Here is a 13,866-nt window from a genome sequence, read left to right on the forward strand (position 1 = left end):
CTGTGAACTATGAACTATGTGCTTATATTCTTAAGTCCCCTACTCCATTGCATTCCCCAGTGCCCTACAGTTTTTACTACAAGACCTATCCTAGTTTGCCTTCCAAAAATGCATCACCTCACACTTAAATGCGTTGAAATCCATTTGTCTTTCCTTGGCCCAATTCCTTAACTGATCAAGATTCCCCTGTAATCTACAAGAACACCTAATTTTCTGTCATCTACAAACTTAATGATCAAGCCTTGAAGATTCACATTCAACTCATTTACATAAATAATAAATAACAAGGGTCACAGCGCAGACCACTGCAGCACACCACAAGTCACTGGCCACCATTCTAAGAAACAGCCTTCTACAACCATCCTTTGAGCCAATTTTGAATCCATCTAACTGGCTCTTCCTGGATTCCAGGAACCTAACCTTCCAGACCAGCCTGCCACGAGAGACTTTCTTGAAGGCCAAATAAGCAACCTCCGCTGTCCTACTGTCATCTACCTTTTTGATTACCTCTTCAAAAAAAAGTTTTGCCAATCATGACTTCCCAAGTGCAAAGCCATTCTGACTTCTCCTAATCAGACTCTGTCTATCCAAGTGCTGGTTGATCTTGTCCATCAGAATTCCCTCCAGTGCTTCCCCACTACTGTCAGGCTGACTGGCCTGTAGTTCCCTGGCTTGTCCAGATACTCATTTTATACAATGTGACGACATGAGCTAGTTCCCAGTCATCAGGAATTTCACCAGTGGCAAACTAAGTAAACATCTCTGCAAAATTCATTTTGAATCTTTTCTGTTGGTAGTAAATGTTAACGACTACAGGTTGAGCACCCCCTGCTCTGAAATGCTTGGAATAGGAAGTCTTTCAGATTTTGGATTTTTTCAGGATTTTGGAATATTTACATCTATATAATGAGAGAGCTGGGGATGGAACCCAAGTCCTTGAAATCCATTTACTTTACATGTACAGCTGAGATCCTCAAGGTAGTTTTATGTAATATTTTGTGCATGAAGCAATATTGTATACATTGAACTATCAGAAAAGGTAAACTATCACTACCTCAGCCATCCAGGTGGACAACCAGTGGCTGTGTTTGGCATTGCCATAGATTTCTGACTCTGAATTTATGTGCTGCTGGTAAGCAGCCTTTGTCTTATACTTGTTCGTCACACATATGTACTGAACAGTAAAAATTATTACATATCACTAATAGAATGAAAGTATAATGTGTGCAGGGTAACAAAAGCAGCACAGGAGCATCGGTAGAATACTTGAATCAGCTGTTGTACAACAACAAACAATGGCAGGCTTTCAGTTTCCACCTGCAATGCCATGTTTTCATTAAAAAGTTACTGTACACTGTAATTGTATTTTTCTTTGTAGGTTTAATGTCAGGTAGATAAAATAATTGAATTTAATTGCAGAAAAATGTAATGAAAGCTGTGGAAGGGGAAGTCAACATTTTAGTTTCAGTGCAATAATGATGCTGGTCACGTTACACTGGAATATGGGATTTGAGGCGGAGATGAAATTCTGGTTTTCTGCAAAAAGAAGATGTTTTGTGAGATTTTTTTTCACTTTTCAGCTTCCCACCCAGACCTGGGAACCTTCCCAACGCCTTGTGGAATTTTCCATTTGTGGTGTCATGTTAGTGCTCCAAAACATATTGGATTTTGGAGGTTTTTGCATAACCTGTATTGGGGAACAGGCATCAACTAACAACTGAAACAGCTGAAGTATCTAATAGAGGCAGGGTTGGGTTCTATGTCTGTTGGTCAGTCTTAACAGTAGTCACGATGATATCTGCACCTTAAATCCACTTTCTCAACTATCCGGTTTCCCTTAAAACTTGTCTAAAATTCTTTTCACCTTGGTGTAAAATTCATTGCCTATGTTGGAGATCTGAAAATTCCAAATCTTCACAGCTGTCTGATAGACATCTTTGTGGCTGACCCCTTACCTCGTTTTTCCAGGTGGAGAAAACAGCATCCACGCTGATCTGAGACATGTCTTTCAACAAGCTTGCTTGTACTCACTGCAGTCGAGAAGAATGAAAAATCAGCCTTATTTAACCTCTTGGAACACTGCTCTTCTGGATCAGTATTGTAAGCCTACACTATCCTGCCTCCAAGGCATGCGTTTCCTCCTTTGGACGTGGAAACAAAATTGCATGGTATTAGGGTGGGTGCCATCTGTTTTCTTCTTGTTGCTAAGCTATGTTTCTAACATCCTGATTTGATCGGCATAACATCATTTGCCTGTCAGTTGGCTTCCTCTTGGGAGTTCACAAGTGGGATTGATGACCTCTGCTTTTTAAGTTAAGTTTTCAAATAACTTGTATTACAGAGCGGGGGATACTTGAAGTTGTAATTGTCAGCTTACTGTCCTTCAATTTTACTTTACAATGTATGTAATGTACAAAAAGCTGCATTTCCAGATTTTTATGTGCTACAATATGCAAATAAAGTTATAATGTCAACCACAGAACAAAGCAAGAATTTAAATATAGGAAATCCCATTTGCAATCAATCAAATAATTGCTGGTTTTTTTATAAATTGCCAATCCTATTGTTTCTATATAATTTGATACTCAACTTCTTTAAAAATTAGTTTCCGCCATGTGACAGAATATTTCCAAGAAAATGTATGCAATTTGGGAAAAAACGTTCCTGTTTTAAGCTTTTTAAATTGCACAATGGAAAGTGAAATATTAGATGGCATTGTGAGAGGAAGTATTAAGGGGCTACTGTTGTTGAAAGTATAGGAATTACTAATCAGTTTTTTTTTGTCCCAGGCTGTCAAAAGGCAAGGGAGGTAATTGTGTGGCTCTGACTATCATCCAAGCTGAACCAATTATAAGACTGGTGTTAGAGAATCTGAAGGAATCTAATGTTACTTAAAAAGAAAGATTAAATCAAGACATTCTGAGCAGTAGAATCTTCAATTTCTTAGTCCCATATCTAAGAAAGGATGCACTAGCATTGGAGAAGGGTTAGCACTTGAGGAGTGTTTGATGGGTCTGGGTTTGTACTTGCTAGAGTTCAGAAGGAAGTCAGTGGGGGGAGGGGTAGATCTCATCGAAACGTTTTGAATATTGAAAGGCCTGGATAGGGTGTTGTGGAGTGGTGTTTCCAATAGTAGGGGAGTCTAGGACCAGAAGGCACAGTCTCAGAATAGAAGGACGTCCCTTTAGAATTGGAGAAGAATTTCTTTGGCCAGATGACTGCGGAGGCCAAGTCATTGTGAATATCCAAAGCAGAACTTAATAGGTTCTTGATGAGTAAGGGCATCAGAGGTTATGTAGTGTTGAGAGGAATAATAAGTCTGCCATGGTTGAATGGTGGAGAAGACATGACGGGGCTGAATGGCCTAATTCTCCTCCTGTGTCATAGTTTTAAAAAGCGTATATTAATCAAGGATTTGTTTGGGGAAAGACGTGTATTTGACTTGTTTGAATATGTTGGAGGTAGTAGGTTATTAGGTTTAAATTTATTAAGGTTGTGACAAGGTTCGACTTGGGATACAAGGGAGTACTAAACTGGCAAGCTGGGTGAGTGTTGACTTTTGCATTTGGAAATCAATTTTTAGTGTGGTTTCAACAGGCTGTTTATTTGGTTGCCTGTTCATATTAGTGATTTAGACTAAAATGTATGTGGCATGTTAAAGTGCTAGAGGGTATCAGTGGACTGATCAGTTGATCAGAGAAGTGACAAATGTCAGTCTTGTGAGAATACACTCTTTGAATGGAACATTGTTGTGTCAATTTTTACAAACCATGCTTCACTTACAAAGTCGGTGCCTTCCCTTTAATTTAAGCCTTGCTTTCCCTCAGTACAACTTTCAACCTTCCTGCTCTTTGCACGTCCTTATTAAGATTAATGTATTTTGATGTGGAAAATCTGGCTGACTGATGCCGCAACAACAACCCCTCATTAAATGTCAGCAAGACCAAATAGCTGAATGTGGACTTCAGGAGGATAAAACTGGAGGTCCATGAACCAGTGCTCATTGGGAGATCAGAGATGGAGATGGTCAGCAACTTTAAGTTCCTCAGTGTTATCATTTCTGAGGATCTGTCCTGGGTCCAGCATGCAAGTGCCATTATGAAGAGAGCACAACAGCGCCTCTACCTTAGAAGTTTGCAGAGATTTGTCATGACATCTAAAACTTTGACCAACTTGTATAGATGTGTAGTGGTGAGTATATTGGCTGGCTGCATCACAGCCTGGTATGGAAAAACCAATGTCCTCGAATGGAAAATACTACAAAAAGTAGTGGACATGGCCCAGTTTGTCACAGGAAAAGCCATTGAGCATAGCTGCGTTGCAGGAAAGTAACATCCATCATCAGGGACCCAACCACCACTCAGATCATGCTCTCTTCTCACTGCTGCCCTCAGGAAGAAGGTACAGGAGCCACAGGACTCACTCCAGGTTCAGGAACAGTTATTATCCCTCAACCATCAGGCCATTGAACCAGAGGGGAAAACTTCACTCAACTTCACATGCCATATCACTGAAGTATAGACTCACTTTGGAGGACTCTTCATCTCATGTTTTCAATACTTATTGCTTATTTATTATCACACAAAAGTTGCTGGTGAACGCAGCAGGCCAGACAGCATCTCTAGGAAGAGGTACAGTTGACGTTTTGGGCTGAGACCCTTCGTCAGGACTAACTGAAGGAAGAGCTAGTAAGAGATTTGAAAGGGGGAGGGGGAGATCTGAAATGATAGGCGAAGACAGGACGGGGAGGGATGGAGCCAAGAGCTGGACAGGTGATTGGCAAAAGGGATATGAGAGGATCATGGGACAGGAGGTCCAGGGAGAAGGAAAAGGGGGAGGGGGTAAGCCCAGTGGATGGGCAAGGGGTATAGTGAGGGGGACAGAGAGAGAAAAAGAATGTGTGTAGATAAATAAATAACGGATGGGGTATGAGGGGGAGGTGGGGCATTAGCAGGAGTTTGAGAAGTCAATGTTCATGCTATCAGGTTGGAGGCTACCCAGATGGAATATAAGGTGTTGTTCCTCCAACCTGAGTGTAGCTTCGTCTTTACAGTAGAGGAGGCCGTGGATAGACATATCAGACTGGGAATGGGATGCGCAATTAAAATGTGTGGCCACTGGGAGATCCTGCTTTCTGTGGCAGGCAGAGAGTAGGTGTTCAGCGAAATGATCTCCCAGCTTGCATCGGGTCTCGCCAATATATGGAAGGCCGCATCGGGAGCACCGGACACAGTACATCATCCCAGCCGACTCACAGGTGAAGTGTCGCCTCACCTGGAAGGACTGTCTGGGGCCCTGAATGGTGGTAAGGGAGGAAGTGTAAGGGCATGTGTAGCACTTGTTCAGCTTACAAGGCTAAGTGCCAGGAGGGAGATTCCCATTCTGATATGTCTATCCACGACCTCCTCTACTGTAAAGATGAAGCCACACTCAGGTTGGAGGAACAACACCTTATATTCCATCTGGGTAGCCTCCAACCTGTTGGCATGAACATTGACGACTTAAACTTCCACTAATGCCCCACCTCCCCCTTGTACCCCATCTGTTTATTTATTTATATTCTCTCTCTGTCTCTCTGTCTCTCTGTCTCTCTGTCTCTCTGTCTCTCTCACTATACCCCTTGCCCATCCTCTGGGCTTACCCCCCTCCCCCTTTTCCTTCTCCCTGGGCCTCCTGTCCCATGATTCTTTAATATCCCTTTTTCCAATCAACTGTCCAGCTCTTAGCTCCATTCCCGCCCCCTCCCCATCTTCTCCTATCATTTTGGATCCCCCCCCCCACCTCCACCTCCCACTTTCAAATCTCTTACTAGCTCTTCTTTCAGTTAGTCCTGACGAAGGGTCTGGGCCCGAAATGTCGACTGTACCTCTTCCTAGAGATGCTGCCTGGCCTGCTGCGTTCACCAGCAACTTTTATGTGTGTTGCTTGAAATTCCAGCATCTGCAGATTTCCTCATGTTTGCATGCTTATTTATTATTATTTCCTTTTTTATTTGCACAGTTTGTCTTCACACTGATGCAATCTATAATGTTTATTGAATTTATTGAGTATGCTCGCAAGAAAATGAATCTCCGGTTTGTATATAGCAGGGGCTCGCAACCTTTTTTATGCCATAGACCCCTACTGCTAACTGAGGGGTCCATGGATCCCAGGTTGGGTACATCTCATATATGGTGACATATGTACGTTGATAATAAATTTACTTGAAACTTTGAACTTTGGTTCGTACACACTAGCTCTTTAGTCATAGTCATACTTTATTGATCCTGAGGGAAATTGGGTTTCACTACAGTTGCACCAACCAAGAATAGAGTATAAATATAGCAATATAAAACCATAAAAAATTAATAATATGTAAATTATGCCAGGATATAAGTCCAGGACCAGCCTATTGGCTCAGGGTGTCTGACCCTCCAAGGGAGGAGTTGTAAAGTTTGATGGCCACAGGCAGGAATGACTTCCTATGATGCTCAGTGTTGCATCTTGGTGGAATGAGTCTGTGGCTGAATGTACTCCTGTGCCCAACCAGTACATTATGTAGTGGATGGGAGACATTGTCCAAGATGGCATGCAACTTGGACAGCATCCTCTTTTCAGACACCACTGTGAGAGAGTCCAGTTCCATCCCCACAACATCATTGGCCTTACGAATGAGTTTGTTGATTCTGTTGGTGTCTGCTACCCTCAGCCTGCTGCCCCAGCACACAACAGCAAACATGATCACACTGGCCACCACAGACTCGTAGTACATCCTGAGCATTGTCCGGCAGATGTTAAAGGACCTCAGTCTCCTCAGGAAATAGAGACGGCTCTGACCCTTCTTGTAAACAGCCTCAGTGTTCTTTGACCAGTCCAGTTTATTGTCAATTCGTATCCCCAGGTATTTGTAATCCTCCACTATGTCCACACTGACCCCTTGGATGGAAACAGGTCACTGGTGCCTTAGCCCTCCTCAGGTCCACCACCAGCTCCTTAGTCCTTTTCACATTAAGCTGCAGATAATCTGAGGTATTCCACCAGTCGCATTCCTTCTCTCTCGTATCTCTATTGTTTCATGTGCCCACCATGTTCCTGTTGATTGCTTGGCCACGTATCTACATTAAGGAGTACTTTACAGTCAAAGTAGCATGCCTTTGGATGTGAAAAGAAATGGGAGTATTTGGTGGAAATCCATGTGGTCATGGGAAGAATATGCAAACTCTGCAAAGGTGTCTGTTGTGTCATTGTGTCCCACCTTTAGTATAATGCTTGTATTAGCATTCTTGGCAAAGTTGCTCTGCACGAGGCTTGTGTGCTTAAGAGCCTTTCGCACCCAGCTGGCTTCACCTTTCACCTTCTGGCATTAGCAGGTCTCTTCCCCCCCCCTTCCCCCCCTTCCCCCCCTTCCCCCCCTTCCCCCCCTTCCCCCCCTTCCCCCCCTTCCCCCCCTTCCCCCCCTTCCCCCCCTTCCCCCCCTTCCCCCCCTTCCCCCCCTTCCCCCCCTTCCCCCCCTTCCCCCCCTTCCCCCCCTTCCCCCCCTTCCCCCCCTTCCCCCCCTTCCCCCCCCCGGCATCTTCCCCCTTCCATTTCAGTCCCGAAACATCAACTGATTGTTCATTTCCATAGATGCTGCTGAGTTTCTCCAGCATTTTGTCTGTGTTGCACTGGTTTTCCAACATCTGCAGAATCTCTTGTATTTATGCTGGAGAGCATGTTATATTCTGCATTTTTTTTGGGTGGGGGAAAGAGGCTTGTATGAACTATTTTTTTTTCATTTTCACTTTGAAAAAGATTTTTGTGTACGCATGTATTGGAAAGGAGACCAAGGTATGAAGTCTGTATCACAGATCTCAAAGACCAAATAACTTCTGATCAACTTGTATGGTAATTTTCTTTTCTCTGAAAGCTTTTTGTGCTGTTTGTGGTGTTTCGTTGCGGAGTGGCGCAATCAGTAGACCCCTCTAATCAGGAAAATGTTTGAACTGACGGCTTCAATTTGCTTGGTGTTCAGTAAATTAATGGGGATTAACTGGAGTGCTTTGTGGACTGGTGACATCAGTTTTAGTCAAGGGGCTGAGGTTAATGCAAAGAAAATGCTGGAAGTGCATGGGTCTATCAAAATTTGAGGAGAGAATAAGAACTTTAGTGGTGTGTCATTGACTTAGAGTGCTAACTTTCTCTCCAAAGACCAAGCATGTTGATCACCATTACTCTGTGCCAAATTTTTGTTTTGTAAGGATTTGAAGGTTTTTTTGGATAGCTGAAGAAGCACAAGTGCTGCTTGTTGCTTTGTGCACCATCAATAAGTTCCAATTCTGTTCTCTATTATCACCAGCTTGCTCTTGTCTAATACTTTTTTTAAAGATGTGAGAGTGCTATTCACACCATGATTTTCTGGTGTTTAAAATGGGTCACAAGTCAGAGCTTAGATCCCTAGAGCAAATTTAGATGAAATGTTTTTACCAGTCAAGGCTTAATTATTCTTTGAATAAAAGGTTGTTTGTTATTGTCATAGGCAGAGCCTTGGCATCTTGCATCTATCACTTCTATGCCTCTGAGGTGGTTGACAACACTCATATGGGAACTACAGTCTCTTCCACAGAAGAGGTGGATAAGAGTTTGTGAAATGGTTTGCTCTATTGACCATTAGTATCACCATGAATCTCTTTGTGTTGTGGGTCATCAGTTCTTGATCTTACCGTGAATTGTCCACTACTTTAACCAGTTTGAGATTCACATAGTGGGGAAAAGTTGCATTTTTGTTTCCCCCAAGGAGCCTTTGAAAAGATCCTTCAGTCATTTCTCCTGGTTAGGTCTTGCCTTTCACAGCAGTCTTATCAGTTGTACACAATGTGGCTGGTTTATGAGAACAGGCTTATGGAACTGGGCTGCAAAGTTGGCATTCCATTGCAGTGGTTGATGTTTGATGGCTGGTCAATTAGTCTGTTTATTAAATAAGTATTGTAATTTTATGAGTTAGTATGCAGACTGTAAGTGTTGAGTAGTTATCAATCCACTGCAACAGTTAGATTGCTTTAGAAGAATGATTATTCTGTATGGCTTTGAATACCGTGCTGAGTCCCTGGCAAAGGCTGAAAGCCCCAAAAATACAGCTGTCATCAGTGAGTTCTTCTGACCACCTGCTGCTTGACAAAGTCCTTGGAGGGGGGTGGTATGGAGGGAAATTAATTTTGAATCAAGATTTACAGTGTAGAAGACACATGGCAGAAAAATACCCAATAGATTGCCATGGATGCAATTGTACAATCCTCTGCAAGGGAAATGTACTCCTACCCGGAGGACTTTGTATCTTGTTAAAGACCTTGACTGCAATCCTGAGTGAGCAGTCATTGGTTGTTAATGTTTGTTTGAAATAGTCCAGTGTGAATCTCAACATAATTAAAATGAAAATGTAACATTTGATCTTATTGACTCATCTCTAAATGCTTAATCTAAAACAAAAGTGAAATTAATTACTGAAAAGTTAGAGTGTGTGGCAAAAGAAAAGTGGCGTTATGTTGAAAATTATTTGATTTTTAACTACTGCAGAGGACCGAAAGAAGCTGCAGAGGGTTGTAAATCTAGTCAGCTCCATCTTGGGTACTAGCCTACAAAGTATCCAGGACATCTTTAGGAAGCAGTGTCTCAGAAAGGCAGCGTCCATTATTAAAGACCTCCAGCACCCAGGGCATGCACTTTTCTCACTGTTACCATCAGGTAGGAGATTCAGAAGCCTGAAGGCGCACACTCAGTGATTCAGGAACAGCTTCTTCCCCTCTGCCATCCGATTCCTAAATGGACATTGAAGCTTTGGACATTACCTCACTTTTTTAATATACAGTACTGTATTTCTGCTTTTGCACATTTTAAAATAATCTATTCAATATATGTATTTTATTTACTTGTTTATTATGTTCTATTTTATTATTATTTTTTCTCTCTGCTAGATTATGTATTGCATTGAACTGCTGCTGTTAAGTTAACAAATTTCACGTCATATGCCGGTGATAATAAACCTGATTCTGATTACAGCACAGTGCAGGCTACCCAGCCCACAATGTCCCAACTTTTTAACCTACTCGAATATCAATCTAGAGTAAGATTCCCACCCTGGAGTCCATGGACCCCTTGCTTAATGGTATTGGTCCATGGTATTAAAAAAAATGGTTGGGAACCATTGATCTAGAGTAACACTCGGAATGCTAGGGGAACTCAGCAGGTTAGGCATCATCTATGGAAAGGAATAGTCAATGTTTCAATCTAACCCTTCCATCCTATGTAACCCTCCATTTTTCTATCTTCCACGTGGCTTAAACGCCCTTAATGTACCTGCCTCTTGGCAGGGTATTCTACATGCCCACCAGACACTCTGTAAAGAATGTACCTCCAGCATCTTTTAAGCTGGTAATCTTTTAACCTGGTTTTTGGAAATGGTTGTGCTTTACTATTTTTTCCATTGTTGATCCTGATGAGTACTTCCAGATCGTTGGATAGAATGTAGGTCACTCTTTGTGGGCTGTTGTAGCCTTTATTGGGTAACTTCTTTAAAGGTTAACAATTGCTTGGTTTTAAACTCTACAAACTTCTTAAAAGAATTTGTAGCCAGCTACTGTGCTGAGTACACAGATTTTCTTGAGTCGTACTTGGAAGATTAATATGGAAGGGCAAATACGAACGATAGAAAATCTGTTACTTTAATATAACTTCCCGGAAATCGAGAGTTGACTGAAAGCTAGATAAAAGCTCTAAGCTCTTATTCAGGATGTTATCAGTGTGTGTTTGGTTAAGCTTGTGCTACAGGGAGATGGTTGCGTGTATGATGTTGAAAATGTAATCTAAACAAGTGATGTCATAACTGTTGAAATGTTGATTTCCTTTCTGGATGCCTAATATTTATCTAATGGAATTTATCATATCATGCCCTTATTTTTCTTTCCTTCATTCCTTATTTAAATACTGATGTGTTCTTGGCAAAAGTTGTGAACAAAATGGCCAACCGATGAGAAACTGCATGTAATTCCGCTGCAGAGTGGAGATGTTGACCTTTCATCACAATGACTGATGTTTAATGGGCTTGTTTCAAATTGCCCACCAATTTCATGAGTTCCAACATCAATAAATCTCGAGTTGGCTGTTCTTGATATATACAGTATTTCCACAGCCTACCTTGTCAGTGGCGGCCCTTGGTTCATGTATCTTTTTGATTTACCTCAAGTACTGATTTAGTCACTTGGTGACACAGTCTCGGAATTGTAGGCATAATAACATTTTAAAATGGTGCTGGCCATCTGCTTGGCAAATTTGCTGATCAAAATCTTTTGCCTTGCAATCCTGTTTACCCATCTCAAAAGCTGCCTAACCAAGACCACTTTCTATTTATCCACTTTCAATTTTGATATCAGCCTTGTTTTCTGAATCTTGCATTTTGTTCAAAACTTTTTGTTCTAGTCCTCTATAATAACTTCTCCAACTCTAGTCTTTTAATCAGTCCTATTTCATCTTAAACGTAGGAAGCCACTTAGTTCATTGAATTGATTCTGACTCTCAGAGTAACCTTATTCTTTATTTCCCAGTAAACTATTTTTCTTGCATACCAGTTAACAAAATCCTGATTCTGTAACGCCAACTATACTTGTGACAATTTACTGTGACTACTTAACATAGCAAGTAAATCTTTATGATGCGGGTAACTGCTGCATCCAGTGCAAACCCCATGCAATCACAAGGAAACTACACAGCACAAGAGGTTAGAATGTGTTGTTGGGGCTCGGAGACCAACTGTATTACCTGCCCCACCTATGTGCCCCTCCAAGTTTGAGCATTTGACACTTCTGAAATTACACTCACTCTACCCCTGAAATTAAACATGTTACTTTCTCTTTTGCTTCCATTCAGTCGTCAAGGCCCTCAGCACTGGAAATCTTTCCACCGGCCTTTCCAATGTCTTTGACCTTCTTAAAGTCTTCCATTAATTTTTAGTTTTGTTTGGACTAGTAAACTGAACCTTGTAGGAATCTATTCCTGGATGTCTCGATGACGAATTCTGCTGATAGATTGGTTTGCCATTTCAATGAATTATTAATCTTAAGTTTTGTGACAGAATAAGTTCTAGTCATTCTGCCATCTTTGTGATATTATCAATTTATCCATAAAACAAGCACAGTTTGAATTTGAGTTATCATGTACTGACGGCAGAGGTTGGGGAACTCACTGATAATTTGCTGTTTGCCTGCTTTAAGATACAGGGATTTGTCAGTCTTGGAAAGGTTAATGATTGAAGATCTATAAGCTTGAACAAAATGGTAATATTCAGATATTTGAAAATAGTGTGATAGTTTTACTCCATTAATTGTTAAATTAACATTTCAATTAATTCACTTGATAACAATAATAACCATAACATTAGGGTATTTGGAATGGAACTGTCACATCATCAAATGCTTCCATTGGTACAGACGAGAACAAAGCTTGTTTCTCTTATCATTTACTTTCAGAAGTTGACTTGTCCACTGGAGACTGAAGGCAGCCTGTGCTAGGGATAGAGAGATCCTTCATGTGGGTGAGTGGGAGGAGGGAGCGAAGTTTATTTTGCCGTTGTTTGGAATGATCTTGTGTTCTGTATTGTTCTGCGCAGCATGGTGGGCATGCTTCGTTAGCGTTGGAATGTGTGGTGACACTTGCGGGTTGCCCTCAGCTCAACCTTGGGTGTGTTGGTGGTTTATGCAAAAGGTGCATTCCTCTGTGTGTTTTAACGTATGTGTGATAAACCTTCATATTTTCTGCAATGTAATATTTTCGCCTCTACTAAAAATAGTTATTTTAATGAGGTTTATGCCAGTCACCAATTAAGTATAAACTACTCAAACTAATTTCACTGAAGCTACTGAGAGATGCTAAAAGGCACTACTGTCCATTTTGTATGTGTGTGCTCTGAGAGGGTTTATTTTGGTCACTGGTTTGCTTTGAATGTTCAGCAGTAATGACAATGCTTATGTACGAATTTGTCTTTAACGTTTGAAGTGTGTTAATTGAGGAAAATGGACACAAATGATATTTAATGTAAAGCTGTTGGCCAATTGCATTTTAACATAGCATTGAGATTTTAGAATTTGGTAAATTTGCATTTGTCAATCCTGTCATTTGTGTGAAATTTGAAGTTTAATTTATCAGTGAAATAACTTTTGACTGATCCATTTGTTGTAGCGATTGCAGTATATTTGTGTACCAGTATACAATGCATTTTCAATTTCATTTTGTCTGCTAACTTTGATTACAAAGTTTTTAATATTTGATTTGAAAACTCTCTGTTCAGTGCCACCAATAGTATTTTGCTTGGCTTTTAATGGTGTGTAATTTTCTCTGACAATGTCTGTGCTTTGTGCATATTTAATTGTAGGTTTAGAAGAACCAGTGTTAGAAAACAACCACGCAAATATTGGAGGAACCCAGCAGGTCAGGCAGCATCTTGTGGAAACAGTCGATGTTTCAGGCTGAGACCCTTCAGGACAGTAATGGAAGGGGGAAGATGCCAGAATAAAAATGTGGGGAGGTGGGAAGGAGGCTATCTAGAAGGTGAAGCCAAATGAGTGGGGAATGTAAAAAGGGCTGGTTTTTATTCTGGCGTCCATCTCCCTTTTTCAGTACAGAAGAAGGGTCTTGGCTCGAAATGTCAACTGTTTAATCATTTCCGTAGATCCCACCTGACCTGCCAAGTTCCTCTAGCATTTCGTGTGTGTTGCTTTGCATTTCCAGCACCTGCAGAATTTATTACAAAATGGAGAGTCATTGCCAACTCCTGTTCTCTTACTTCATGCTTATAAACTCTTTCTCTTGAACTAATGTGAAATTAGATTGACGTGGTCATCCACAGGATGGAGACACAATGAG

At 41.2% G+C, this 13,866-nt stretch overlaps 1 protein-coding gene across 4 annotated transcripts in view; it reads left to right on the forward strand.

Annotated features, from left to right (window-relative positions):
- Positions 1-13,866, forward strand: part of erbin (erbb2 interacting protein) — a 226,031-nt gene that overhangs the window by 49,949 nt on the left and 162,216 nt on the right. For 2 of the 4 annotated variants that reach the window (XM_072257788.1, XM_072257789.1), the window contains one exon: positions 1,969-2,176. The exons of the other annotated variants lie outside the window; for them this stretch is intronic. The gene's annotated coding sequence lies outside the window, so the exon portion shown is untranslated. The remainder of the gene's footprint in view (positions 1-1,968; positions 2,177-13,866) is intronic. 4 annotated transcript variants of the gene reach the window in all.

This window comes from Mobula birostris, chromosome 5 (genome assembly GCF_030028105.1).
Source record: "Mobula birostris isolate sMobBir1 chromosome 5, sMobBir1.hap1, whole genome shotgun sequence".
Taxonomy (NCBI): domain Eukaryota; kingdom Metazoa; phylum Chordata; class Chondrichthyes; order Myliobatiformes; family Myliobatidae; genus Mobula; species Mobula birostris.